The sequence below is a fragment of the Parus major genome, chromosome 4 (assembly GCF_001522545.3).
Source record: "Parus major isolate Abel chromosome 4, Parus_major1.1, whole genome shotgun sequence".
NCBI classification, from domain to species: domain Eukaryota; kingdom Metazoa; phylum Chordata; class Aves; order Passeriformes; family Paridae; genus Parus; species Parus major.
In genome coordinates this window covers 18,800,089-18,825,449 of record NC_031771.1, presented here as the reverse complement: position 1 = coordinate 18,825,449, position 25,361 = coordinate 18,800,089, and the positions used below count along the sequence as shown (strand labels likewise).

Below are 25,361 nucleotides of genomic sequence, written 5' to 3'. Positions count from 1 at the left end.
TATTTCATAGTCTTATATTGAGTGAGAGGTTGAAATGTTAATCTCGGTGGATTAGTGGTGTATCCTGTGAGAAAAAGGAAAGCTTGCGTTTTTTGTGGTCCCCTGAGTGCTGGATGCATTTTTTTTGTTTGAGAAATCTTGAATTTCACCAGTTAGATAGAAGGAAATGTGCAAGTAAGCCTTGAATGATCTGTCAAAGAGGTTGACTTTATTGCAACTGTTTTGGAAACTTGTTTGAACTGATGTTCCCCAGGTGTTTCTTTGCTTGATTTCAGTGCATTTCACATGAGACAGTGAAAAGGGATCACCACAGGATTATAAGTAATTCAGAGCTTCTTGGAGAGCTATATTCCAGCCATCAGTTTGCTAAAATAATGGCTGGAATATGAGTTGCTGCACTTTTATGATATGATGTATCTATTGTTGAAATACATCGCTTGTCTTATCCACTCCCAACATATGTGTTTATACTGGAAAGTTTACATAGTCAGTGAAAATAAAGTACAGTCTCACTGAATGAGGTTAATTGCAGTTCAGTCATACTGGAATCAAGGAGTAAGAAGTGGGACAGAATAGCAAGCGAGACTAATTCTATTCTAATGGGCACTGGATTTACTTACGCTGACTGAAGTGTGGGCACTTAGCAGGAGTAATTCCAAGTACAGATGTGCACGCTGCCTTATTCTGAATGAATTTTCTCTTTCATTAGAGAATGAAATCTCTAAGTTTTGCCAGCTGCTCATGGAGTCAGCGCAGATGTATTCCTCTCACCTTTCCCTTTTCCCACAATTTTGTGTGTCTGCCTGCTTGCTCTGCAGCTCTACAGATACAAAAGATGAGTGGCTGTGCCTGACAGTGAATAGCTGGGGCAAACAGTGAGGTGCCCAGTCTGAAATTTCACATCATCACTCAGATGAGACTATAGAGAAATCTCTGCTGCATGAACCTCTGTTAACTGGATAAAACTCTCTGGTGCTTTCAACTAGGAAGAGATAAAGTTTCCTCTGTTAAACTTGGCCACTTATTCTGAAAATCAGGGTTCATTGTGGAAACTAGAACTCTGTCTGGTTAAGGAATGAATCTGTAATTAAATGGGGAAGACTCTGCTCTTCTACAATGCTATTCACAGAAAATCTTGCTGAATTGTCCCGTTAAACACTTGTATTCCTTGCTCAAAGGTTTTTGGCCCCAAAGCTGCACTATTTTTTGACAAATCATTGTCCCTATTAAAAACTCTTTTCATGCAGACACTTCAAACCTAGCTTGAGGGACTTCCTTTCTGCTTCCTCACCAGTTTTTGAAAGTGAGGGTAACTTTTTTGGTTTCTTGCTCAAACAAAATGCAGCAGTCTTCTTATGAAGCAGATTTCTGCTGGCAAGAATAGGCGTGTGGGTTTTCCTTCTCTTTGTCATGCAAAATAGCTGTACTGGAGCAAACAGGAAGTTCCTAATTTCTTACTTCACAAACTAGAAAGTTTGTAGCTAGAAAGTTCAGGACTGGGACCTGCCAGTTTCACTATAAGTTTTCTTTTGTTTTGTTATTTTTTTAAATGCCTAATGTTTATACCAAGGATAAACTTATGTGGTACAAGGGCAGTTTATGACCACCACCAAATGTAGCTCCATTAATTTCAGGGCCAGCATATGCCAGATGCTGATCTGCTTCTGTGTTAAAAATACATTAACACAGTAGAGTGAGACTCTAGGATCAACAAACTTTGATCTCATTTTACTTGGTGGCAAGTTCTTTTGCAAGGTTGTTTCTTTTTTGCATTTGTTTTGGGGGTTTTTTAAGCAAAATAATTTGAATAACTTTGAGACTTTCCATTTCCCTTCTATGTAGCAATGTGACTCTTTCCTATAGAGAGATTAACACGGTGCCTCAGTTGAAAACAAGTTTGCAAAGTTCTTTCAGGTAGATGGTTTTATTGCTTGGCTTTTTGTTACGATATTTTAGATAAGAACACTGACAGCCAAATGTCACCAACTGTAGGCAGATACCCACGTAAAGATCTATTACACACACAAATGTGTGGCAATTTCCTGCCTTAACAATCATTTTTGAACTAAAGAGCTCTGCTACTAAAAGCATGGGCTTCAAAATTTTAAGTTAGAAGTGCAGCCTGGTAACTGGTAACAAAAGCAGTTGTTATCCTGGTGCAGGCAGTAGAATGAGAAGTGCCATATGCCTTTCACAAGCACTGGAAAAGGCAAAACTGCTCAGCTGCTGACTTTTGTATTTTGCTTGTCCTGAAATAATTCTGTATGAATCTTTATTTTCCCTCCACACCCCCCCCCAAAAAAAAAAAGTTATATATTAATTCATTGTAGTAAACATGGCTATTAGATAAAACCTTCCAAATCTTAAAAAAAATTAAAATGCCTAATTTAATTACTTACTTTATAAACATTTCTATCATTTTGTTGTCTCTAGAATAAAGTTTTAAATTTGCTTTTCTGAGAAATATTTGCAAAGAAAATTAATTTAAGTGGCAAAGTGACTTTGTGTGGATTATAAATGTGCTTTGTTTTACTGATCAGATCATTTTGCCAGTACTTGGTTTCATTGCCTTTTTTTGTTTCAGGAAATCAATAGATTACAGTATTGTGATCAAATTTACTTTGTCTGATTATTTGCACTGGATTGCCTGGGATTTACTGACTGCAGGAAGGCAGGGAAAATTTGGTCTTTTGTCTTTAAAGTTTTGTATTCACTAGTACCAATGCAGAACATACTTCATTTGTGTGAAGGCCAGGCTGAGGTTAAGTTGGTTTTAAAGATAACAGTAGATTCCAACGTCCTTGCATTTGTTTTGTATTTGGTGACAGTCACTAAATCAGGGTAAGGAATGTTCAAACAACACACTTGAGGAAAAGTGATTTTTACAGAAAGGGCCCATTCCTGCTAATAGCCAGTAACTGCACACAACCCCACTGACATTAAAAGTCCATTAGCTAAGCCAAGTTTAAACACCAGCTGATGCTATGTCAGCTAAATGTATATTGGAATTTTTCATGTAACACAGCAATAGCACTGTACTTTTCCTAAAACTATGTACATTAAGAAAAGCAAATGTCATCTGATACTAGTAAGATGAAGAGTTCGCATTAAAGTAGGCAGAATTGTAATCAAACTGAAGTCACCATCTGGTTGCATTAATGAGAAACAAAAATGGATACAAGAAAAGCAGGGAGTGTCAGGTTTCTGAATTAAAGCTAGATTAACAAATCCAGTGTACAGGCTTCTGTAATGCAGGATAAGCACAGAGCTGCTTATCTGTTTGGTTTTTTATCATTAAATATAATATGACCTTGTTTGAGAAAAGTTTATACTGAAGTCTGTAAGATGGTTTCTCATGTAGAGCACTGGGTTGCCATGGAAGAAGGTTGTTTCCTGGCTATTTAGGAAATATGTCTCATTACAGCAGTGTGAAAACCTTTAAATGTGTCAAGATAGTGTTTGTATCCTATGGTCTGAAATTCCAGATAACCAGTGGCACAGCAAATAGCATTCACCCATCTCTATGTATCAAAAAAAGGGTTGAAAAAGTGTGGTGAAAGAACAGTGTGTGTTTGGTATTGGGATGTGTTACAGGTGAGGAACTTAGCGTTCATCTCCAGAGGCAACCAGCAGGCTGAGGTCCCAGTACTGCGGTCTTGGCACCCACAGAAGCACAGTTTAGCACCTGGTTTGGCAGTGGGTCTGATTGAGAGAAGTCGCTTTGAAGTCTGCCTCGAAAATAGACCTTGTGCTGTAAAGCTGTTGTGGAGAGAGGCAAGGGGTGGCCTAGTGAGTTAATGTGAGAGCTGGAGCAGAGGGGTAATTAGTCGCTTGCTGACACCTCCCAAGTCTGGTGAAGCACTGCTGTAACCTCCTCTGCCTCTGCTGTGTCATTATCTGTCCATTAGCGGAGCCTGGTGCCATACCGACAGGAGCACGGCTAAAATGCCTGATGTGGGCTGACAAACCCACTGCAAACATCCTCTGAATGTACCTGGAGGGCTCCCTTGAGCTCTCACCACACTGTGCCACTTGTGCAAAACTCCCAAACGTGTCATGAGGCCAAGCCTGGTAGTTTGTGTCTTCCTTGCTGTAGGGGCTGACATCAGTGGCGTGCCCAAAGCAGATTGTGTGTTTGCGAGACACGGGGTTTGAGGAGAGTAATTTAATTGCATTTTTCCCCCTTCTGGAACATAACATGTAAACATAGTACTGAACTAAAGCCTGGTTTTAATTACAAGCAGCAACTTTTTCATGTTGACAGATTTTCACATGGAAAGCTTTATTGAAAATGAGAGGAGACCTTTCTGCCATCGTTAGTTCTTGCTGCTTAGTGCTTTTATCAAGTACAGTAAAATACAGTTTATAATTAATTCAAAGCTTATATGGACATGTTTAATATAATTACCAAACAAAATCCTGTTTACTGACATATTGCTTGTGAAACCAGCCTGAATAATCTGGTCTCTGGCACACATAAATCAGGCAGTAATAACAGCTGTAAATATTTCATAATATACTTAGAGTGCTTTGATTTTAATACTGAATCCACTTTTGGGTTTTGAGGATAAAACATAGGTCAAAAATGACTTTTACCATATGTTCCTTCTTAGTCTCTTGCACTACTTTGCCTGAAAATTATTTTAAAAAAGTCATTACTGTGTTTTATTATAAAAAAGTAAATATATACACATTCATGAGCTGGGAAAATTATGTAATTAAATTATGCTGGAGCTAACAAAATGACGCCAGTCACATTGGCACGGGACAATTGCTTCAGTACAACCATGAATATTGTTCATTGGAAAAGGCATTGCAGTGCCAATACTCTTTGTCTTTCTCAAAGTTTTGCTATTTTTATCTGTCTGGATGTCTGTGTATTGTATACCAAGGCTGAAAGATGTGCCTAAGGCACAAAGAGGCAGCTGGTTATGCTGTTAATTCAGCTGGCCAAAAGGCTGGGAAGCCAAAGGTGACCAGGAGCCAGGCTTGTACTGGGTTGCTGGGGACTTATGATACTGTGTTATGTAGTGGGCCCCCTCTTTCTGGGAAGGCTTTGAACCTGTATTTGAATAGAAGGAAGAAAATGTGACCAGTTATCTATCTATTGCAAAATATTTGGGGTTGCATGAGGCTACTAAACCATCTTTGAGAGCTCAAACTGTCTGCGCGTTTTGTCCAATTCAGAAATGTGTCTTGAAGGTTCAGAAGAAAGCTTATGATTACCCCTCAAACCATTTTACCCTGCACAGAAACACCTTAACAAGAAGTTGTGCAAAAGACAGCATTTTGCAAACTTTGTTACTTGGAAATTTTCTTTAATCTCTAAAATAACATAAGAAATAAGGTAACTAAAGTACTATTCAGAAAGGCAAATTTGAAAAATATCCACTTTGGGAATTTTTCTACCCTTGTTCTGCAGTTGGATTCCCCTGCTAAATCTGACATAAATTTTCAAATGTTTTGGCTGTTGCACGCTCTGAAAAAATCATTACTCTCCAAAACTGTGCCAGGCTCCTCAGGAATGCTGCCCCCCTGAGCTGTGGACCTCTCCAGCTTAGGATCATACTCCCCAAAATAAAAACCACAACTAACAATTGTTAGAGGTAGGAAATAACATTGGGATATGCCGCAGCAGTTCTCATTTTTTTTCCCTGCATCCTTGAGGGGATACACAGAGCCTGTTTGTGTAAAGGGAGCTCCTTGGCATTGCTTTTAGGTCAATATTTTAAGATACATTGACATATTTTGATCTGTGTAGAACTACGTGGTGATACTTGTAATCAGTATTAGGTGTCCCTAGCATCATCCTACAGGCTCCTAGGGATCCCTGGATATGATTTGCAAAGGTGTTGCTGCAAAGTATTTAGCAAGTTACTCTCTCTAGAAACGTCACAGGGGTTCCTGAATGCAGTACTTTAATTTTGGAAAGCTGAAGTCCCAATTCTTAACTTTCTGTAGTATGAGACCTTGCACTGAAGCGTGAGTCATTGCTTGAGAACACTGTAGTGTGCAAACAATATTAAATTGCTTTGTTGTGTGTATGTGCAGGCTGCCTCCAGACACTGTCATTGGGAAGCTATTAGTATATATAATTAACTAACCACAAGGAATTTCTGGACTGAAATTGCTTATGTAAGCCTACATGTTTCCTTCCCACAAACCTAGCTTAAGGCTTCATGCAAGTATCTTGCTAAGGAAGTGTCTTCCTGCCCATGAAATATCATTTGGGAAGATGCGCTTACCTGCAAGAGTCCTGCACTTTACTTGGCAATAGTCCGAACTTCAAAAGTTAGCTCTTCTCACTTGTGCTGTTTATCAAATGCTGTGTTGTTTCATATTAGATGATGTGACCTTTGGATTTCAGCTGCTGCCATAATTTAATTGACAGCCTGAGCCTTCCTGTAGGAGCCTGTTGTGGTTTAACACACCAGGTAGCAAACACCACATGGCCACTGGCCCACTCCATCCCCACACCGTGGGATGGGGGAAGAGAATTGGGGGGGAAAAAACAAAGTAAAATTCATGGATGGAGATAAAAATGGTTTAATAGGACAGAAAATGAAGAGAAAATGACAGTAATATGAATAACAGCAATAACTGAATATACAGAACAAGTGATGCACAGTCCAGTTGTTCACCTGTTCAGTGATGCCCAGCCAGTTCCTATGCAGAAGCCCCTATCTGGTTTTGCCCCTCAGTTGTAGCTGATCATAACAGGCATGGTATGGAATAAAACTTTTGGGGTCAGCTGGCCTGGCTGCGTCCCCTCCCAACTTCTTATGCACCCCCCGGCTCCTTGCTGGCAGGGTGGGATGAGAAGATGAAAAGTCCTTGACTCAGGATAAGCACTGCTAAGCAACACCTGAAACATCAGTGTGCTGCCACCATTAGTCTCATCCTAAATCCAAAACAAAGTGCCATACCTGCTACTAGGAAGAAAATCAATTCTATCCCACCTGAAACCAGGATAGAGCCAAAATTATTAATGAAAATTTGTGCAACACCAGGTTTTCATGACTCGGGCCAACAGCTATGACTTGTGTGTGTGAAGACCAAGTAGTTGTGGCAGTGTAGGTCTGGAGTTCAGGAAGGCCAAGGGTGTTTTCATTAGTGAGGAAATGGAGACCAGCTGGTTTCTTTATGCTTATAAATATATAAAATGTTATTTAGGTACACAGGTAAATTGTGTGTGCCGCTTAGCCCCATCTGTTCCCAATAAATTTCAGCCTACAGGCTGTAGGTTTTGAAACTTTTGATTATGCTCAGAATGGTCAACTAAGTAGAAGAGCTGGCCTTCACAAAATATGCTTGCAGCAGAACGCCTCATTTTGTGTAAACCAGCACAGCTTCCCTGAGTTCAGTGTCTGGGTTCTGCTCCAGCTGAGGGCTGTTAGCAGTCAGGGTTTCTGTGAGACTCTTTCCTGGAGGAGAGATTTCTATCTGGTCTGTTTGGACAGAAAAAATTTCCATGACTCTAAGAACGCTTTTAAAAGAGCTGGGGAGAAAAGGGAGCAGATGCTGCAAAGCACATCAGAGAGCAGTCCCAATGTTAACAAAGAGAGATTATTTACCACTAAAATGAGGAGGAAACTGTTTGTATCTTTACAAGATCTTGTCCCACTTAGGAGAGCCTAAAGAAAAGATAGACATCTAGAAGGGCAATTATTGGTTAAAATCCTGGTTTATGACTGCAAATTATTTGAAGCTTTTTATTTGAAAAAAAAAAAAAGTCTTCTTTGGATGTTTTTGCAATCGCCCACTATCCCACTGATGCAAAGCCTCTTCAAAGTAATTAAAATAAAGAGGCTGTATGTTCACAGTGCCCCAACTCTCTGCAGTTTTTTTGTTCTCAGAACATCTCCCTAGTTCTGAACAAAACCTGAGCTGAATTTTTCTGTGTACCATCAAGACCATCTTCCTTGCTATGGCAGTGACCGATCTCTTTTGATCAACTTAGAGGGTATTTACAGAAACAGAAATAAAACCTGACTGTCCTCATTGTCTTCTATCAAAGTAGGCAATAGAAAATTAAAACGTGGAAAAGTGAACCTGCTAGGATTAATAATTTCAAATATTAGTAACAGTGGAAAACATAAATTTGTTTGTAAGAATGAGAGTTTTGAATGCAGGCTTTATTATTTTCCCGTGTGGTAGGACAAATACTGCACTGCATAAAGAAGTTCAAGCATCCTTTTCCCCAAAAAATACAAGGGATAGACCAAACATTCTTTTCTCTTTCATGAAAACTTGGGATGGGAACAAACCTGTGGGATTTGAGGCTGGAGAAAGCCAGAAAGCAGAGCAGTATGTGTTTATCAGCTACTTCAAAACCACGGGACAGACACAAACACATGCAGGCAGCCTGTTTAAAGGTCAGGTATTTTGTGCATGGATACTTGGGTCAAGAAGGAGAAGGCAGTGGTAAAGGGGCTGCTGCTCCGTTTTGCTAGGACACCAGCACACACTGGGACCAGCACACAGAGGACTAGTCTGGACTAATGACTGTGAGAGGCCCCACAATCATCCCTCACCACTAGCTGTTCACAACTGAGTGGACTGAATGTGGCCCTGACATAAGAGGCTTTGGGCTTTCCTGCTTCAGGAATGACCTCAGAATCTTCAGTTCAGTCTGGAAGACTATTCAGGATGAGCTAAGGCAGGCAGGGAGGAAAAACTGGTTGAAAAACCAAAAGAAAAGTCACAGGAACTTAAGATTTGGTAGTTTTGTTAAATAAAAGTGTCATCATCTATATGAACTATCTATTATATTGTGGCTAGGAGGTACCTTAAGCAACAGAGGTACTTTAAAAGACAAAAAAGATTTACACTTGCCACCAGGTTATCTCTTGATGTTGTTGTTTGGTTTAGATTGTTTGTTTGTTTTTAATGTGAGACTGTTCCGTATCCACCTGAGAAAACTTGCAGAAGTGGATGGGGGGATTTAGAAAAAATTGATTAATTGGTCCATCCATATTAAAAATATATCAGTGGGTCATTATTATATTTGAATGCAAGAGGACAATGTAAAACCCAAAGGCTATGTAGAATGGGATCCCACAAGCTGTGTGAGAAATTTGGAGCAAAATAGATGGAAAATGTCAGTGAAAATACCATGGATCAGGCCCTTGTTTTTGTGTGCCGACACCGGTGCCAGGACAGAGCTATTTGTTACCAACTCTCCTGCTGGGATGCTTTAGGAAAATGTCATTTTGGTGTGGTTGCTGGGCATGCTAAGCTGTAAATTACATAAAAGGAACTGAAAAAGTCAGTTTAAGCATTGTGGACTTTTAAGCACAAGGAAACATGTCAAAGGAAAATTTGAAGCAAGAATGGGATAAAAGTTCTGTACAAATCCTTTCCCTTGTGAGGAGTCCTATTAACCTTTGAACTGTGATGACACTTACACAGGATCTGTGCTTCAGTGTATGAGTAATCCCACACTTCTAATATGCAGTTTGCAAGGTTGTGTGTAGCCTAAAATGAGTAGTCCCAACAAAGTTTCCCATAGGATCAAAACCAGATCCTTAGGAAGGAGTTCAGACCAGAAACATAACTTCTCTGAAGAACTCTTAATCTTAGCTCCCTGTTGCAGGAGCTCTTATCAGAGAAGTTTTGACAATGTCTATTGATTAAGATTCTCCTTTTTTGTATCTTAAAGAGTAAATCGAAAGGTCATTTTTTATATTGATGTGCAAGGAGTTTTATTGATTCTCTTTTATGAGGCATTAATGAAATCTATAGAAGCCTAACGAGACTGTATAGTTAACCTTGGCAAGATTGCCTGTTCTTTTTACACGTGCAGAAAAGGGAAAGTAGAATGTTGCATTTTGGCGGTTTAAATTATGTGGGAGTGAGTGAATTTTGCAGAATTAAATACCTCTTAGCACAGAAAAGAGAGCATGATGTATCTATACTAACCCATTCTCTCTGAAATGTGCTTAGCAGAGTTTTTTTGGGGGAACACTTTGTTTTCCTGCCTAATGGTACCACATATTTATCACTATGAAAACATGAGGGGAAGTCAATCACTCACTACGTGTGTCAGAAATGCCTTCCACAGTCACAACGGTGGTATGTCAAAAGTCTGTCTCACTTTAAAAGAACAGGCAGGATTTATTCTGGAAATGTACCAAAATGGACCAATCTGTCTCAAAAATATGAAGCTGGGATCAATTTTGCAAAGTTAAAATAAACAGTAGTCACACTTGACCCAGTGTATTAAGCTAGCAGAGGAAGAAATATAAAGAATTGGAGGTATCTACGGATTTGGCTTGGTAGAACATTAAATATGACACATTAGATTAAAAAAATTATCCACTAACCTAAAAACTATGCATAATAAAATTTGGGAGGACTTTTCAGTGCATTGTTCCATTCCTTTCTTAAACATATTTTCTTTTTATGCTGCTTAAATTAATGAAGGCCACCTTGGCTACGAAATACAAAGCTCATGCCGCCTGAGAAAGGGCGCCTTTGCATAGTGAAAGCTCAGAAGCCTTTGAGTGAATGTCATGCATTTTTATTTGCAGTAGGAAAAACATATTGGAGAGAGGCAAGTATAATTATCTCCATTTTAGATGGAAACCAGAGGAGCGAGAGGCAGGACTGGGGAGTGAGCAGACACAGGAATTCCCCTCTGGTGGGCTCATAGAAAACATGGAAGTAATTTGTGGTATGAAAATGGCTGATGGTGGTGTTTGTTTCCATGCTATAGAGAATGTAGGATTTTTGCACTACAGTCTGATTTGTGTCCAGCTTAAATGCTGCTGGCCCGGCTCAGCTTTGCCACTCATCCTCACTGACAGTCAGCAAGGTACACACAAAATTAGGAGTGGGGCTCCTAATGCCCAACTGGAGAAGCCCTGTCGTGCTGAGCCATTGGTGCAGCTCTGCCAGTGCCTCTGAGGACCAGTCCTGCCTAATTTGCTCCATTCCACGTGGTTTATTCCAGCCTGCTTGCCCACATGCATGAGGTTCAGTGACTAATGGAGCCCTTACACAGCTTTTCTGTCACTCACTCCTTTCAGAAAAGCCTCCTTTTCTGCTCACCAGATGGACAAGTCTTGCCAGAGCATTTCCAACACTGTTTTAGCTGTGAAGGTGAGGGGATTCATTTGTGCCACTGCCCCTGATCCCCACGGGGGCTGCGCTCAGAGGAAGGCTGTGTGGGTTTCCTACGGAGCAGCTGTGCTGCAATACGGCATCATTCAAATCTGCACAGCTGGAAGCCCCTCATGCTCTTGGTGCAGTTACTCAAGAGAAGTGTCCTGTCTGTGTCAGGCACCAGCTGTATTTGAAGAGGGCAGAATTGGCTGGAGATGGTGGGTGGTCTGCAGTTGCTGCAGGGGCATTAGATAGCACTTCAAGACTTTGCCTGTGCCAGGAGTGTGAATAAATTTCCTTCCCAGTTTGGAGCTCCTGTCTGCTTCAAAACATTACAAAATCAATCCATAAAGAGACATATCCCAAAATACAGAACTGGTCTTTGACTCAGCTCTTGCACTTTTATTGAGTGCCATGAAACTGAGGGCTGGATGTGCCTTTCTCAGCACAGGAAACGGGTACAAGGCAGTTCTCCTTTATGTATTTTTTTAAGTCACTGTATGTGTTCTATTTTGTGGTTTATGTTTTGAATAGTGACCCTTCAGGCTCTGGTGGTTATGAAATTGTGTCTGCACTGGAGGACAGTGGATACCTGCAGTACATTAGAGTCTCTTCATCTCCTCCTTTGGAAGATATACCTACAAATTCCATTGACTGAGTCTCCCTGTGTGGGAGCACCCCCCATGAAAGAGCTGGAGTAACCTTCTGAGATATTGTACAAAAGCTGCAGGTTTACCTGAAATGTCTAAAATGCATTGCAGGATGTAAGTGAATCCAAGAGGGACAGGCAAACGTTACCTTTTGTTTTCATGTGTAAATAGCACAAAGAATAGGGGCTTGGTTATTTTCTTTTTAACAGAACATTTTGGTTAAACTTCTTTGCATTCACACATGTCAGTACATGAATAGATTTATATATTTGAAAGTTAAAAATGTTTTGATGGCTGCTGATATTTAGTTTCTATCCACTTCATATAAGCTGCAGAATTGCTTTATTTATTGATCAAAAGAAGATTTAGGGATAAAGGAAACCAAGAAGTATTTGGATTGCAGCACTCCAGGAATAATATAAGGAGGAAGCACTGTTGTATACACTATCTTCAACTGCATTTCCAGGCAGTACATTTTCAGGAAAACAGACACTCCCACTTTCGTAACAGAAAACAGTGAAAAAAAGACAGCTGGATTGACAGAGAGACAAAAAAGACAAATGAATGGATACAAACATGAAGAGAAAGAGCTGGGATTAGGCAATCCTTTGCAAACATAGTATGTGCTCCAGAAATGCCTACCTTTTCTTCCTGGGAGTGAGCATGGGAGTGTGCAATGGCTTTGGTGGCCAGGCTGGGCAGCGGGGGAGACAGTGCTGAGGTGTCTATAAATGTTTCTGCACAGTCCAGCTGACAAAAAAGAGTGAGAGCAAACAAAGCTGTCAGTGCCTCAGAGCACCAGTCAAAGGCAGGAACACGCAGCAGTCTGATGAGGAGACATTTGGCTGCCTGGGCACGGCTGGGGTTGCTGCCCTGGTGACTGACTCCGCTTCCTTTGTCCCTGAGCTGCACACACCAAGCTCTGCATGCCTGCTGGCAAACACACCTGTGCCAAACATCTGAGCCAGCTGCTGCTGATGTGTCTGTCAGGAAAAGAAGAGCTGTGGTGAGGCCCTTCCCATGTGCTGCTGCCTAGCCCCTCTCTCTGGCTTCTGCGGTTTGCCCAGCAGAGCGATTGATTCATGGTGTGGAAAAAGAATAACATATATCAAAGGGGGAAAATAACTACTGACCTGAGGGTGCACCTCTTAAAGATGTTTGTGTGGCTTCTCTAACATGCATTGTGCTTTGATCCCATGGTAGAGCTGGGTAAAACCATGAACTGTTTCTGAAAGCCTTGGCCCTGCTCTCTGGATGGGTTGCAGCTTCCCCGACTCTACTGACTCCTGCCACCCAGCAGTTCCCATCAGTCTGTAAATGCATTAATGTTCATAACCCCTTACCTGCAGTTTAGCATTTATTGCTTTACAGAAGTCAAGAAGTGACGACCTTTGTTACAAGCCTGGCTGTTTTTATCATTTCTTTAATGCTGAGGGCTTCTCTGGCCCTCAGGGTAGAACCGGTGACTTCTCCAGGCTAAGTGGGACTTCTGCCTGCTATTGAATTTGAGGATATCTTTGTTACTACCTTGTGATGTACCTTTGAGTCCACATGGGTTTTAGAATCCCAGACATGATAATTTCCTGCACAGAAACACCGCTAGCATAGAGCAGTTCTGGCATCAAATATGCTTTAGGAGACAAGTCAGATTCCTCCCAAGTTCAGCAGCAGGGGTTACAGCCTGGATAAGATATGTCCTAACCACTCACACTCATTTGACTGCTCTGGGAAGGAAAATGAACTCCCCACAACTTCAGCCAAGAACACAACATATTTTGGACAAATGGACAAAAGAAACCACTTGCTTTTTAGAAGTGTGGAACAAGAGTTCAGTCTTCATTCAGATCAATATTAGCCACAAAATGTGACTTTCTTTTAAAGTATCCTTGGTTTTCGGGCTGTGTTTCATGCTCTAGGCATTTTGCTAAAAAGAATCCCTGCCCATGCATGAATCATTCCCCCTTTTTCCTTTACCCTGCTTAGCATTTTGCAGGCTTCATGCAACGATGTGAGTTGTGCACAGTCCTCAAGACACCCTGATGTTCAAATCCCATTGGAACTGCCTCAGGTACTCATTTCTGTCACACCTGTAGCAGGCCTTTTCTCTTATAAGCTGTATGATGCTTCTGGGGGAGGCCAGCTGAGCCCTGCACCTTCTACAGAAGGTCGCACAAACCAAAAATCACTTCTCTGCAGAGCAAGTCTGTTTTCTCTTGGTATGGTTTACAATTCACAACTTTATTTTGCTGTTCAAACATGGAGGGTTGGTTCTCAGTAAAGTGAATTATGTTGAAATTTTCACTGCAGGGATATCCTGTGGTAGACACTTCTGAAACTGCTGGCTGGAGAAATGGGGCTTGCTTTGGGCCAAGATACAGCTGTGGTTTTAATATGTGGAGTATTTCTGCTGCTTGTGTGCAAACAACTGTCAGGGGTTTCCAACTGAAGCTCATCCTCTGGTATTTGCTGAACACTGAACTCAAAAATTAGTGATGTAATGTATAAAACAACTTTCATGCCTTTTCTTTGTGGCTACTTTTCCTGGTATTGGTTTTGCCTGGCACAGGATGAGTTCCTTCATATATCTTTCCCTATTTCTTCCAAATCAGAAAGCTAAATAACCTGTGGATATTAGATTATTTCTTCCAGATTCTGCACTAATTACTGAACAAAATGCAAGGAAAAGAATGATAGAGTTGCACTCACCTTGGGCTGTCCACCCTCTGACTGCCCTCCCAGTGCCCTGACTAGGACTGGATGATGGGGCACAGTCTCCATCTGTCCCTGTGCAAAACATTCTGAGGGTTAAAATGTTCAGAACTGCCTTTTACTTGTCTGTTGCATTCAAGGTCAGATTATTGAAGACTTTAAACTGCTGATAAAACCAGAGGAAAATGGAGTTGCATTATTTTATGTTGTCCTGAGGACATTCCATTCTCTTTGGTGTAACACTGTAATTTTTAATGGATAAATTTTAATGGATAGAGGACTTATGTCTTTGTTAAGACATTCTAGGTGGAATTCAGGGTCAATGAGATTTCATATGGGTCCTTTGCCTATGTATGAATTAAATTCAGAAATGCCATTCATTTACGCAGGGTAGGGAAAATAATTGAAGGTTTTGTTCTTCCCTTAAATGTCTTTTATTATACAGTTTACCACTCTAAATCTTGCTTTGATACTGGGATTATTGAAAATACTTCTTAAAAGGCTGTTTTCAACTCTAGCACATAATAAATCTGCTTCAGTAATTTAATATATGGTGCAATACATTATACTGCAAATAAATCTGCTTCACTTAATTTATACAGGGTAGGGCAAATGCTTGAGCAGGAAACTGGAATCATGTATCTAATACAACTGCCCACTTTACTAGTGACATGGAGACACTGTGCTTTCCATATCCAGTCTTTGTCTTTCTGTGAAATATTTTGAGGTGTTGCAATAGTCATTCAATTACGTATTAATAATATCTTGGAACTTAAGCACAGAAGGGATGTGGACCTGTTGGAATGAGTCCAAAGGAGGGAAACTGCATTGATCAGAGGGATGGAGCACCTTTCCTGTGAGGAAAGGCTGATAGAATTTGGTTTCTTCAGCCTGGAAAAGATAAGGCTCAAGGCTGATCTAATTGTGGCCTTTCAGTACCAGAAGAAAGCCTACAAGAAAGATGGAAAGGGTATTTTCACAAGGGCATGTGAAAGGCTAGGACAAGAAATAATGACTTTACACTGATTTATATTAGGAAGAAATGTCTTACTGTGAGGGTGGCGAGCCACTGGCACAGGTTGCCCAGAGCAGTTGTTGGATGCCCCATGAGTGGAGCTGTTCAAGGCAAGCTGGATGAGGCTTTGAGCAGCCTGGTCTAGTAAAACCTGTGCCTGCCCATGGCAGGAGGTGGAACTAGAAGATCTTTAAGGTCCCTTCCAACCCGCGTCATACTGTTATTTAACTATGGAAAATGTTTAAAAATGTCCCTAACAAGTGCAGTTTTGTTTCAAGGAGAGGTATGAAAAAGATGCAGCAGAACAGCCAGGATATACCAGCACGTTTGTCCGCTTTAATCTCTTGCAGCCGTTTTGTTAGTTATATTTACATATGTCGTTTAATTAATCTAATATTCGCCACTTTCCTTGGCATCAGCCCTGATGCCTTGGCATCAGTTCCTGATGCAAGGAAAAAAAACCTGCTGCTTTTTAAAAGTTCTGGAAATTCTTCATTTGTGTGTGTGCTGATAGTCAAGGCTTTGTTGGCAAGTAAAGAGTGGCATGGAAACCAGATCTGGGAAGCAAAGCTCTCCAGTCATTTTGAGTCTCCCAGCAAAAATAATTCAGCTCTTGGCTTGCTCTCTGACTACAAAAATACATGCAGGCAACTTTGGGGTGTTGTGTAAACTATTTTGTATGTGGGCTTGACCAATGAAAGCATGTAATTGAGAACTGGCATGTTTCCTTCCTTTTTTGAAAGACATGCTGCTAGGGTTTGCTCTCTGCTTTGTATTTAGACAGTGTCCCTCGTAGCTGTCTGTTCTCACTCTTTCCTGAGCATAATACAAATGAAAGCAGAAATATGCTAAAGCATGTTAAATTTTCTCCAGCATAACCTCAGCATTTCCTTCCAACTTCTTCTTCTTCCCATGACTACGTGAAATAATTTTCAAGAGTTTTATCTCTGCCTTGCTCCCTACCTCCTCCTGCCCCTCACTTCCCAGTATTTTGGGTTTAGATGTGATTATTTTTGGAGTTTTTCAAACCTTCAGGTTATTTGCTTGCTTTTCACTGCCATATTTTGTTTCTGCACATCATTTTGAGGGGTGGTCACAGCAGCAGGTTTACCTCTGGCAGTGGGTCTCTACGTGAGGAGACCAGCTTATCTTAAAAACACCCATCCCCAGAAACCTGTTTTAAAAAGCTCCTGGCTGAATTCTGCAGACTATTTTCAGAATCTGTCCCAGCAGCTATCCAAATATTTTGTTGCTTCTCTGGATACTGTTGATAAGGTTGATTCTGTCATTAGTTGTAATGGTTTTTATCTCCCAGAGCAAACAGAGGCGTTAATGCGGATTAGCGTATTTGTCAGTGTGTCACTAGATTTAATTTCTATGGTTCCTTCGGTCATCCTCACCACTGTTATTCAGCATCTGCAAAAGGTAGCACTGAAATTATTTGTGATTCTTTAGAATCCATTGGGTTGTGGTGTGATTGATCATTTGTCTGAAAATTTGTATTTAAGAGGTATTGCATATCTAGGGGTGTCAGCAGCATACTTAGGATTTACTGTTTCCTAGCTCTAGGAAGCAGGAACATCTCTTAATGTTTTGTATGCCTTGCCAGGTGAAATGGTATATTGCCCAACACTAAGGCTTTGAGAGGAAAGTGTACGTAAAAATTTTCCCTGAAAATAGTTCAGTGAATACTGGCAAAACCAGCAAACATAGATGGATAATACTCAGATTGGATTGTAAATAAAATAAAGAAAGAAATAAAGCCATGAATAACTTGTAAAGAACATGATAATTCATGTATTGTCCTTACTTTATCTTGCTGCTGTTTTTCAGCACCAGTCAGGATTGCTGTGGTTATTTTGAAATGCACCTTTGAGTTATTAGGTTTCAGGAAACATGAATCTCAACAGGTTTGTTATCACCTCTGACTTACACTGAACATAAAAGTCAGATTTGTCTTGGGAAACAAGTTAAAAGGAACATCGGTAGTAGCCTGGGGTGGGTAAAATTGAGAAGTTTTGTCAAGTGAGTCTGGTACCTGAAGCAGGTGTGAAGTGGAGGAAGTGACTGTGGGTGTCCAACCCTGTGGAAACACCTCCATTAGCATTGCCAGGGATGGGACTTCACCTTGGCATTCATTACCTTTTCAGAGAACACCAAAGGGAAGCTGCAAGTGAGCCTGCCTGCACAGGATTTTTCCACAACACGCTCCTATTATTAACAGAACCCACAATGAAAATATTTGTTTCAATGGCAGAGTACTGTTTGCCTTTCAGAACAGAATGGGAAGGGCTGATTTTCAGCTTGTTTGAATCTGTACTGCTGGGTGCCCAGGAGAATGTCAGAGGAGAGACAAAAGCAACTGAAACATTTTAGTGTGGTCTCCCAGTCTAGTTGTAACACTTTCTGCCACTTCATTCTGCCTCTATCATCTCATTAGGCATTTTATCTGAGAGTATTCTTTTAAAATTGCTAATATGTGTTTAGACAAAAATATCTGAACATTTAAAATCTCTCTTAGGGGAAAAAAAAAAAAGGGAAAAAGTAAAATCTGTGACTTCAAATAAAACTTTTCTTTCTTCAGGTGCGGGAGGAGGGTGAAGAATGAGGGTAAGTCAGAAGGAGGGAGTGGCTCCTTCCTGCTCAAAGTATCCAAGGGTGTGATGATGTTGGAGGCTGTGGAGTGCTTCGGCTCTTGGGGTTGAGCACACGCCGTGTTTCTGGAGTGACTGTCAGTGGTGATGCTCAGACCCATCAGAGAGGAGCTTAGGCTGGCTGTCTCCCTCTCGGAGAGCGAGCACAGCCAGAGCCTCTCTCTGGTATTTTATCAGTGCCTGCATGAGGAGTGCCAGCTTACTCTGAGTAACAACTCATCTGTTATCTTGCTTGAGGTTTCCTTTCCCCTTTAAGTCAAGGAGAATCAGCTCTCAGAGAGTAGATAGCATGCTCTGTGATTTCAGCCAAGGCAGTCACTAACATTTTCCAGATGTTTTATAGTCCCTTGCATCAGTTTCACAATGAATTCCTCTCTTTGTTGCCCATAATTTCCCTTATTTTCAGTTAAATCTGTGCTCTAATGGATACCTTCTTTATAAGGTGGTGAACCACTTTATTTTAGCAGTCTGGGACAAACATTTACTGTCTGACAGCTTTGTGTGAAGGTTGTGGGATTTTCATAAACTGGCTTCAGTAAAAACAAGATTAGCTGTGTAGGAAACATTTACCTACAGAAGCTTGCTGTCAGACAAGGAGTCAGGGAAATAGGTATTTTTTACGTGAGATCACACAAACCAGGATATACTTCTACATAAAGAATAAGGATAGAATTCTTACAATCCTGCCTGCCTACTGAAGTTTGGGAATGAAAAGGGGTTGGGGATTCAGCTGTGAGTGTATGGTAAAGGCTGGAATTAGTCATTTTCAAGCCCTTCACTAGGCATTAAGTCTCAAAGCTTGGAAGCAGATCTGCATGACTCAGTTGAATAAATGTGTTTGACACAGAAGACAAATATTGTACTCAGTAGAGCAATTTTGAAGTCTAATGCTCTCCTCTCCCAACTAATTCTAAGGCTTAATTACTGAATACCAATATCATATAATTCACAAATAATTCCCTGGCTGCCTTTTGTTCACTTGTGCCTTTAGTACTGTATTATCAAGTACCAAAAGATTATCAGATAGCATGACGGGTTTGCAGATGTTCTGCAGTGCCAAAAAATATCAAAATGCAATGCCTTGCCAATTCACAAAGTGGTGTTTCACTGGCTCCACAGGAGTATTATTCCACTCTTTGGTTTTCCAAGTCTGATTTACATGTGGTAATAAAACCTTCCCTTTGTAATACTATTAATCTCCCAAATTTGAGAGGCAGGCAGATTGAGTTTCCTTTGTCTTCATTCAAGAAAATATATGTTTGGCCTTTCTATCTTACAGTTTAGTTATCTGCTGGCAGATTACTGTCGTGCTGGGAAATAGGAGGAGAGCTAGCCTTTCTGCATGAAAAGGCTTCTGCCCACTTATCAACAACTGCAGCTCTACTGACTTTATATTGCATGTTTTTCCAGGAGGGCTCTATTTGGTCCCCTTTAACAGCTTAAGAAGATTTTTTTTTTTTATATATATTAGTTTCTTGAAAAGCTGAGCTTTCATATGAGAGCATTTGAGTGTCAGCTTTCACTTAGTTGAAGTACAGTACACAAAAGGACATAAAAGCAATATATCTAGCATTTGAAATTGCTAGAATTTATTTTTGTACCATGAATTGATTTTATTTTTAGTAATAATCATATTACATTATTGCATCCAGGGATTTGATAGATGTGTGCAGTTTTTTCTCCCTTTAATGAAAAGGTGTCAGAAACTTTAAGCATTCCTGTGCTCAATGTCAAAAACAACACTGTGAGAAGAACTGGGATTTCCATTGTGAATATACACCCCGTCATTAGATAGAGCAATTCAAATATTTCATCTGACAAAGCAAAAGGCGTGAAAACCAAATTGCTCCAAAGCCCGTGGGAAGCAGCAGGATGATTCAGATTTTGCTGGGCACTTATTCTCACATGACAATTGCCCACTCTCAGGAAAGAAGCTTTCCCCCTCTACGATCCTTAGATCTTGGAGAGGAGCACGAAGGCTTCATGGAAGGTCTTTGCTCCTGTTAGGTTTTTAACATATAAATGAAAATTTTGATGGGAAGCCTAGTTTAGGTGTGGATCTTAAGTTTCTTGAGCCAAGCAGGTGAGTTCAGAATAGTCCTTGTTGTTTTCCAAGTTCTTGGCCTAGACCTCTTCCTAAGGTGGAGTGACTTGAATCCCCCTGAAATATCACATTTGGCAGCTGCAAGAGGAGTAATACAGTAGTAAGTGTCACCAGCCTGCCCAAAAAGTCTCTGCCTAGACTTTACTGTTTGGCTTTTGGTACTGAAGGAGGTGGCAGCAGCTCCAAGTGTCACCCCAAGCATCAGCAGTCAGGGAGAGCAGCAACTTGAGACTTTCGGCACGCGAGGTGCCGCCGCAGTCAGTGCTAGCAGGGCTGCAAGTTCTCAGTCACCAAATGTGAAGCCACACGCCCTTTGGAGCTGCTTCAAGGCTGCTGGGTGCTAGGCATGGCTGTGACTGCAGCACTGTGCCAGGCACGAGGGCACCGGGGTGGTGGGGTTAGAGAGTGGTAGGACTGCAGATAAAGCTGTCTGAGGCTGTTAACAAAATAAATTACGCTGTTTGTACTGTGACAGTGGGTTGGCAGCCATGGCTTTGCACAGGGGTTCAGCTTCATTTCCTGTAAGATGGGTCTGTAGAGGACACAGGTCACATAAGGACGAGAAGTTTTCCAGTGGCTTCTGCCGAGGGCTCAGGCAGATGGCCATGGCCTTCACAGCTTTCTGGAAAACTTGGTCAGAAAAGCAGAGCTGATTGCAGCATGAAGAGCAGTGGGTCAGGGCTTCAGAAACCCCAGACATGCTCCCGCCCACGTGGAGCAAGGTGAGGAGACACAGGCTCAGGAAGAGACCGTAGGCTCTGAGGCTGTTCTGGGCTAAGCCCAGGGCTCAAACAAGGAGAGCAAGTGCTTAGTTAACCCTCTGAGAAAGATACACTTTAAACGGTGCTGTCACAGTGTAAAGTGCATCAGCAGGGTGTCTCAGAGAAGCCTTGTAGTGCTCCTGACCACGTATGATCTGTCTGTGGATGAACAAAGGCTCTTGGTTTCTAGGGCTATCTATCCATTACTTCAGCCACACATGCAAGGCTTGGAGGAAAAGGATGTTAGAGCAGCAATTACATGAGATATTAAGGAGCCACAGCTGGCCACTTAGCCTGTCATTAACGACCATTGCTATGCTCGAGTCAGGAAACACTAGAAATCTGCCGAGGAGGCCTGAATTAGCAAAATGTGAGGACAGTTTTGAGATCAGATGTTCGAAGGATTAATTAACTTTTGGAAAAAACACCTGCTGATAGATCCATACTGAGTCTTTGAGACTTCAGCATCAGGACTGCCACAGAGCAGGATGTGATACTGGGGCTGTGGTATGTCAGGAGCCACAGCCATGTAACCTCCCCTCTGCCCCAACAGAGCCTGCTGCAGATGCCAGGCTGAAAAGCCAGTGTTGGAAATGCTTGAGGAAAACTTAGGGTCTGAGCTGGAGTTAGCAGAGATAACGTATAGTTCCTGAATGCCAAGGAGTGTGTATTAATAGAAAAGCTGCAATGGTATGTTGAATCCTGCTTTTATTTGTGGTTTTATACTTGTATCTTCTAATGGCTTCAGGCCCCTGCTTTAACATGAAGATCCTTTTTACCTTGCTACCTCCAGAAGCTGCCGTGAATCTGAGTTCATTAAGCTTTGAAGTTTTCAGCCTCAGTAGAAGCTGAAGAACCACTTGCATATAAACCTCAGTTGAAGGAGCACAGTAGTGTTCCACTAAAGCAACAGTCATGCAGGTTGAACTCCTGTAGCACCAGTCCCTAGAAAGAAAGAAATAACCAGAGTTAGTGATTTCTTTTTCCTTTTATTTTTATTTTTTTTCTGGAGGAGGTGGGGTGGTGGGGGGAAGGACAAGAGTTTTGCCCCTTATTTTTAGAGCAAGAGAAGCATTTAAGAATGGATACTAAGAGAGTACTTTGTTAGCAGAAGAATTCTCCAGCCACTTCCCCTCTGATTCAGTGTTATTGCAACGTGGGGGACTCTCGTGGCTGTCACTGCCATATAATGCAATGAGTGACAAACACTACTTAGCATGCTGAATGGGGCCACTGTCCCTAGCTTAATCTACCTAATGCCCCCACTGCAAGATATAAATAGATTAAGAGAGAAAATTCAATAATTTCCCCATTCTCCCACCAGAGCAATACACATTACATGTTCCTTGCCATCTAATTGCATTACATGGCAGGGATGCAATAAACATTTAATGGCAGTCACAGTCATCTGTCACTTCCCTTTAGGTTGGTAATGTTCAATATGATTTACATGCTTAATGCTGAACATTTTCGGGGGGAGGGAGGAAGGTATGAGTAACCCACATCAAAGAAGTTGTGGTTTTAGCTAAAGTATTTTCTTTAATCAGTTAAGAAAAAAGAAGCGATTGAGTGCCCAGTGCTCCTGAGGTACCTTAATTAATGCCTCATGAAAGCAGGATGGAACATTAAAAGTCATGGTCCTGATTTATCCCCAGTGGTGCTATAGTTTTGCACAGGTATAATGCCACAGAAATTAAACAGGAGTCACACCAATGAGTTAAATGCAAATAATGAAAGTGTTTAGGGAAAAATGTTTGACTCCCACTCTAGCTTGTTATTTAGACAGAGCGAGGTGCAGTGGCTATATGTGGGTCTGAGATATGTATATATTTCAGGATATAGTGAATTGATCTATACAGTGAATTTTCTATTAGCTTCAAGAGGAACAGAGTGGTTCCATCACAACAGTCTATAAAAACATGGATGCCATGAAATATATTGTTCATGTTGAACACTGTAATGGAAAAGCTACAAATCCCTGTGGACACATTTAGATTAAATTATATTCCCCTCTTCCCAGACAAGCTGGGGGCAAGATGCTCAGCCACACTTCTTATAAAACTGCTCTGCTTTGCCTGTATAGTTTTACCACATGATGGATAACATGTTCCATATCCAGTGGCAAACCCCAGCTGTTTCTAAACAGGAAGAAGAAAAGTTTTCACATATTTCCTACTGTAGCAGCATTGAGATCTGTGCTTTTGAAAATGCAGGCCATTGGCTTTTTGAGCAAAGTTAAAAATGACTGCTTTAAAAACTGTCCTCTTCACATCAGTGGTTTTTAAATTTGCTAGAGAGGCATGAAATGTTAAAAAATGTTAAAAAAAAATCCAATGTAGGTTAGTAGAAAGCATAAATCAGACACAATAGCAAAAACAGTGTGAATTAGGAAAACAATTAGAGAGAAGGAAGGCACTGCCTTATTTTTGACAGACCACCAGCAAGTCATCATCTGGTGAAAACTTTCAGCCAGTGTGAATTTGAGCCAAACAGTAGCCTGCAGGTGACAGTCTCTGTAGCCCATTAAGAGTCTCTTGAGGCCTGTAATCTGGCAGCTGAGCCCATTTCTTACTCTTTCTGAGAGCTTGCTTCACATTTAGATTGGCTTTGCTTTGCCATGCTTGGGGCTTGCAAGCAAACTGGGGAGCAACTGTGCTCTGCCACAGCACTGTGGTTCCCCAGTAGTTAGGCAGTTTCCTTTCCCTGAGGATCCCTAGGACTGGTCTAATGCTTTGTCTCTTTATTTTGCTTTTGTACTAGGTAGAGGAAAAGAAGGGGAGTGGGTTTTAGTTTTTCTTGTCTGTTAGAAAGTAAGAGTTGGGGTTCTTGGGATTTTTCACCAGAGGATGGGATTAGCTGAACAGCAATCCAGCGCTGAACTACTCTTCACTAGAAAGAGGTCCTAGAAATTGTGCTCAATCAGGATGAAACACAGGGTGTGTGTGTGCATGTGCAGAGAGTCACATATTGATATGCTCACTTCTGAAGTTTGCCAGCGAGTTACCTGCTGTACAGTGCTCCGGGCCTTTGCTAATTTGACAAGGTCACTTCAGGAGGCACTATCTGCAAGGCAAACAATTACCAAAGGTGACAAGGCAGCTTTTCTTCTATGAATCACTTAATCATTAACTTCTGTGTCACTGAAAAAGTATCCTAGCTACTGTTTGTGTCCTTCTCAATCAATATCCCCAGGCAGAGTATCCATGTCCTTCATCCCCCACAGGAATGACTAAACCTCTCCAGCAGCTCCGAATCACTCAGCTAATGGGCAGGGGAGCAGAGACCTTAATTGTCCCCGACAGCAACACGGCCGCTTCTCCGCTCGGCACGTCAGTCCCGTACATCTCTGCCGGCGCAGAGGCCAGCTGAGTTACGGGAATGCTCGGGCTGCCCTCCGAGCCCACCCGCGGCCCACCCGCGGCCCACCCGCCCGCTTCTGCCGGCACAGCCGGGCCGCGCTCAGCCTGCCGACAGCGGACTCGTGTGTGGGGCTCGGCCCCGCGGGGCGGCGGGGGATGCGGGGCTCTGCTGGCCGCCAAGGGCAGGGAATGGGAACGGGAACGGGAATGGGAATGGGAATGGGAAAGGGAACGGGAAAGGGAATGCTGTCCTCGCCCTCTGGCGGCCGGCACGGCAGCGCGGGGCTCCCCTTGGAGGCTCGGCAGTGCTGTCGGCACCCTCCTAACGCGGCTTTGCTGCTGAGAAACGCTGTAAACCTCTAAAGCATTTTAATGCTTCTGCTAAATCCCCGCGAAGCTACCTCCGCCACAGTTAAAAATGGGGATTACAGCTGCTGCTGTCAGTCCCTCGCATTCAGTGCGTCAGAGGTTTTAAAAACCTGGAAAAGATAGTAATGACTGAAGTTTTGATTGTGTTATTTTTGCATGTATGCTTTGGACATGGGCTAAGGGCAGCTATGAGTGTGGATGTGACTGCTTGAATGATGTACTGAATTCAGGGATGGCAGAGCAGCAAGGGATTCTATGCAATCCCTTGCTGTCCACTTAAACATAACTTTAATTTTAAGTTTAAACTTTGATTTAATTTTCTGCTAATGAGATGAAATTTTACTTAACTGAAAAGGTTGCAAGAATTACTGCCCGTCTGTGCAGCTGGGATTTTGTGGTCTGAGATGTTGGAAGGTTTGTTTTTACAAGTAGCAGGTCTTTGAGAAATCTTCCCATACGACTAATATCAGAGAAATATTTTGAGTGCATATCTGTACAGACAGTGTAAAAACTTGTCTTTCTCATCCTGTCTGACATTCAGCAGAGAGCAATGCTTGATTTAACCCAAGGCAGTTTTTCCAGTGCCAACCCCTCCTACCCCCACTGCAGCCAGTGCTGGACCACAAGAAAACTT

At 41.7% G+C, this 25,361-nt stretch overlaps 1 protein-coding gene and 1 long non-coding RNA gene across 3 annotated transcripts in view; one reads left to right on the top strand and one right to left on the bottom strand.

The window, feature by feature from the left end:
* Positions 1–25,361, top strand: part of UNC5C (unc-5 netrin receptor C) — a 243,244-nt gene that overhangs the window by 8,469 nt on the left and 209,414 nt on the right. The gene's annotated exons all lie outside the window — the stretch shown is intronic.
* Positions 19,792–24,390, bottom strand: LOC107203526. The gene is made up of 3 exons (XR_001521214.3): positions 24,284–24,390; positions 24,004–24,062; positions 19,792–21,944 (listed from the first exon to the last, which is right to left on the bottom strand). It is a non-coding gene; the product is annotated as an uncharacterized LOC107203526 (long non-coding RNA).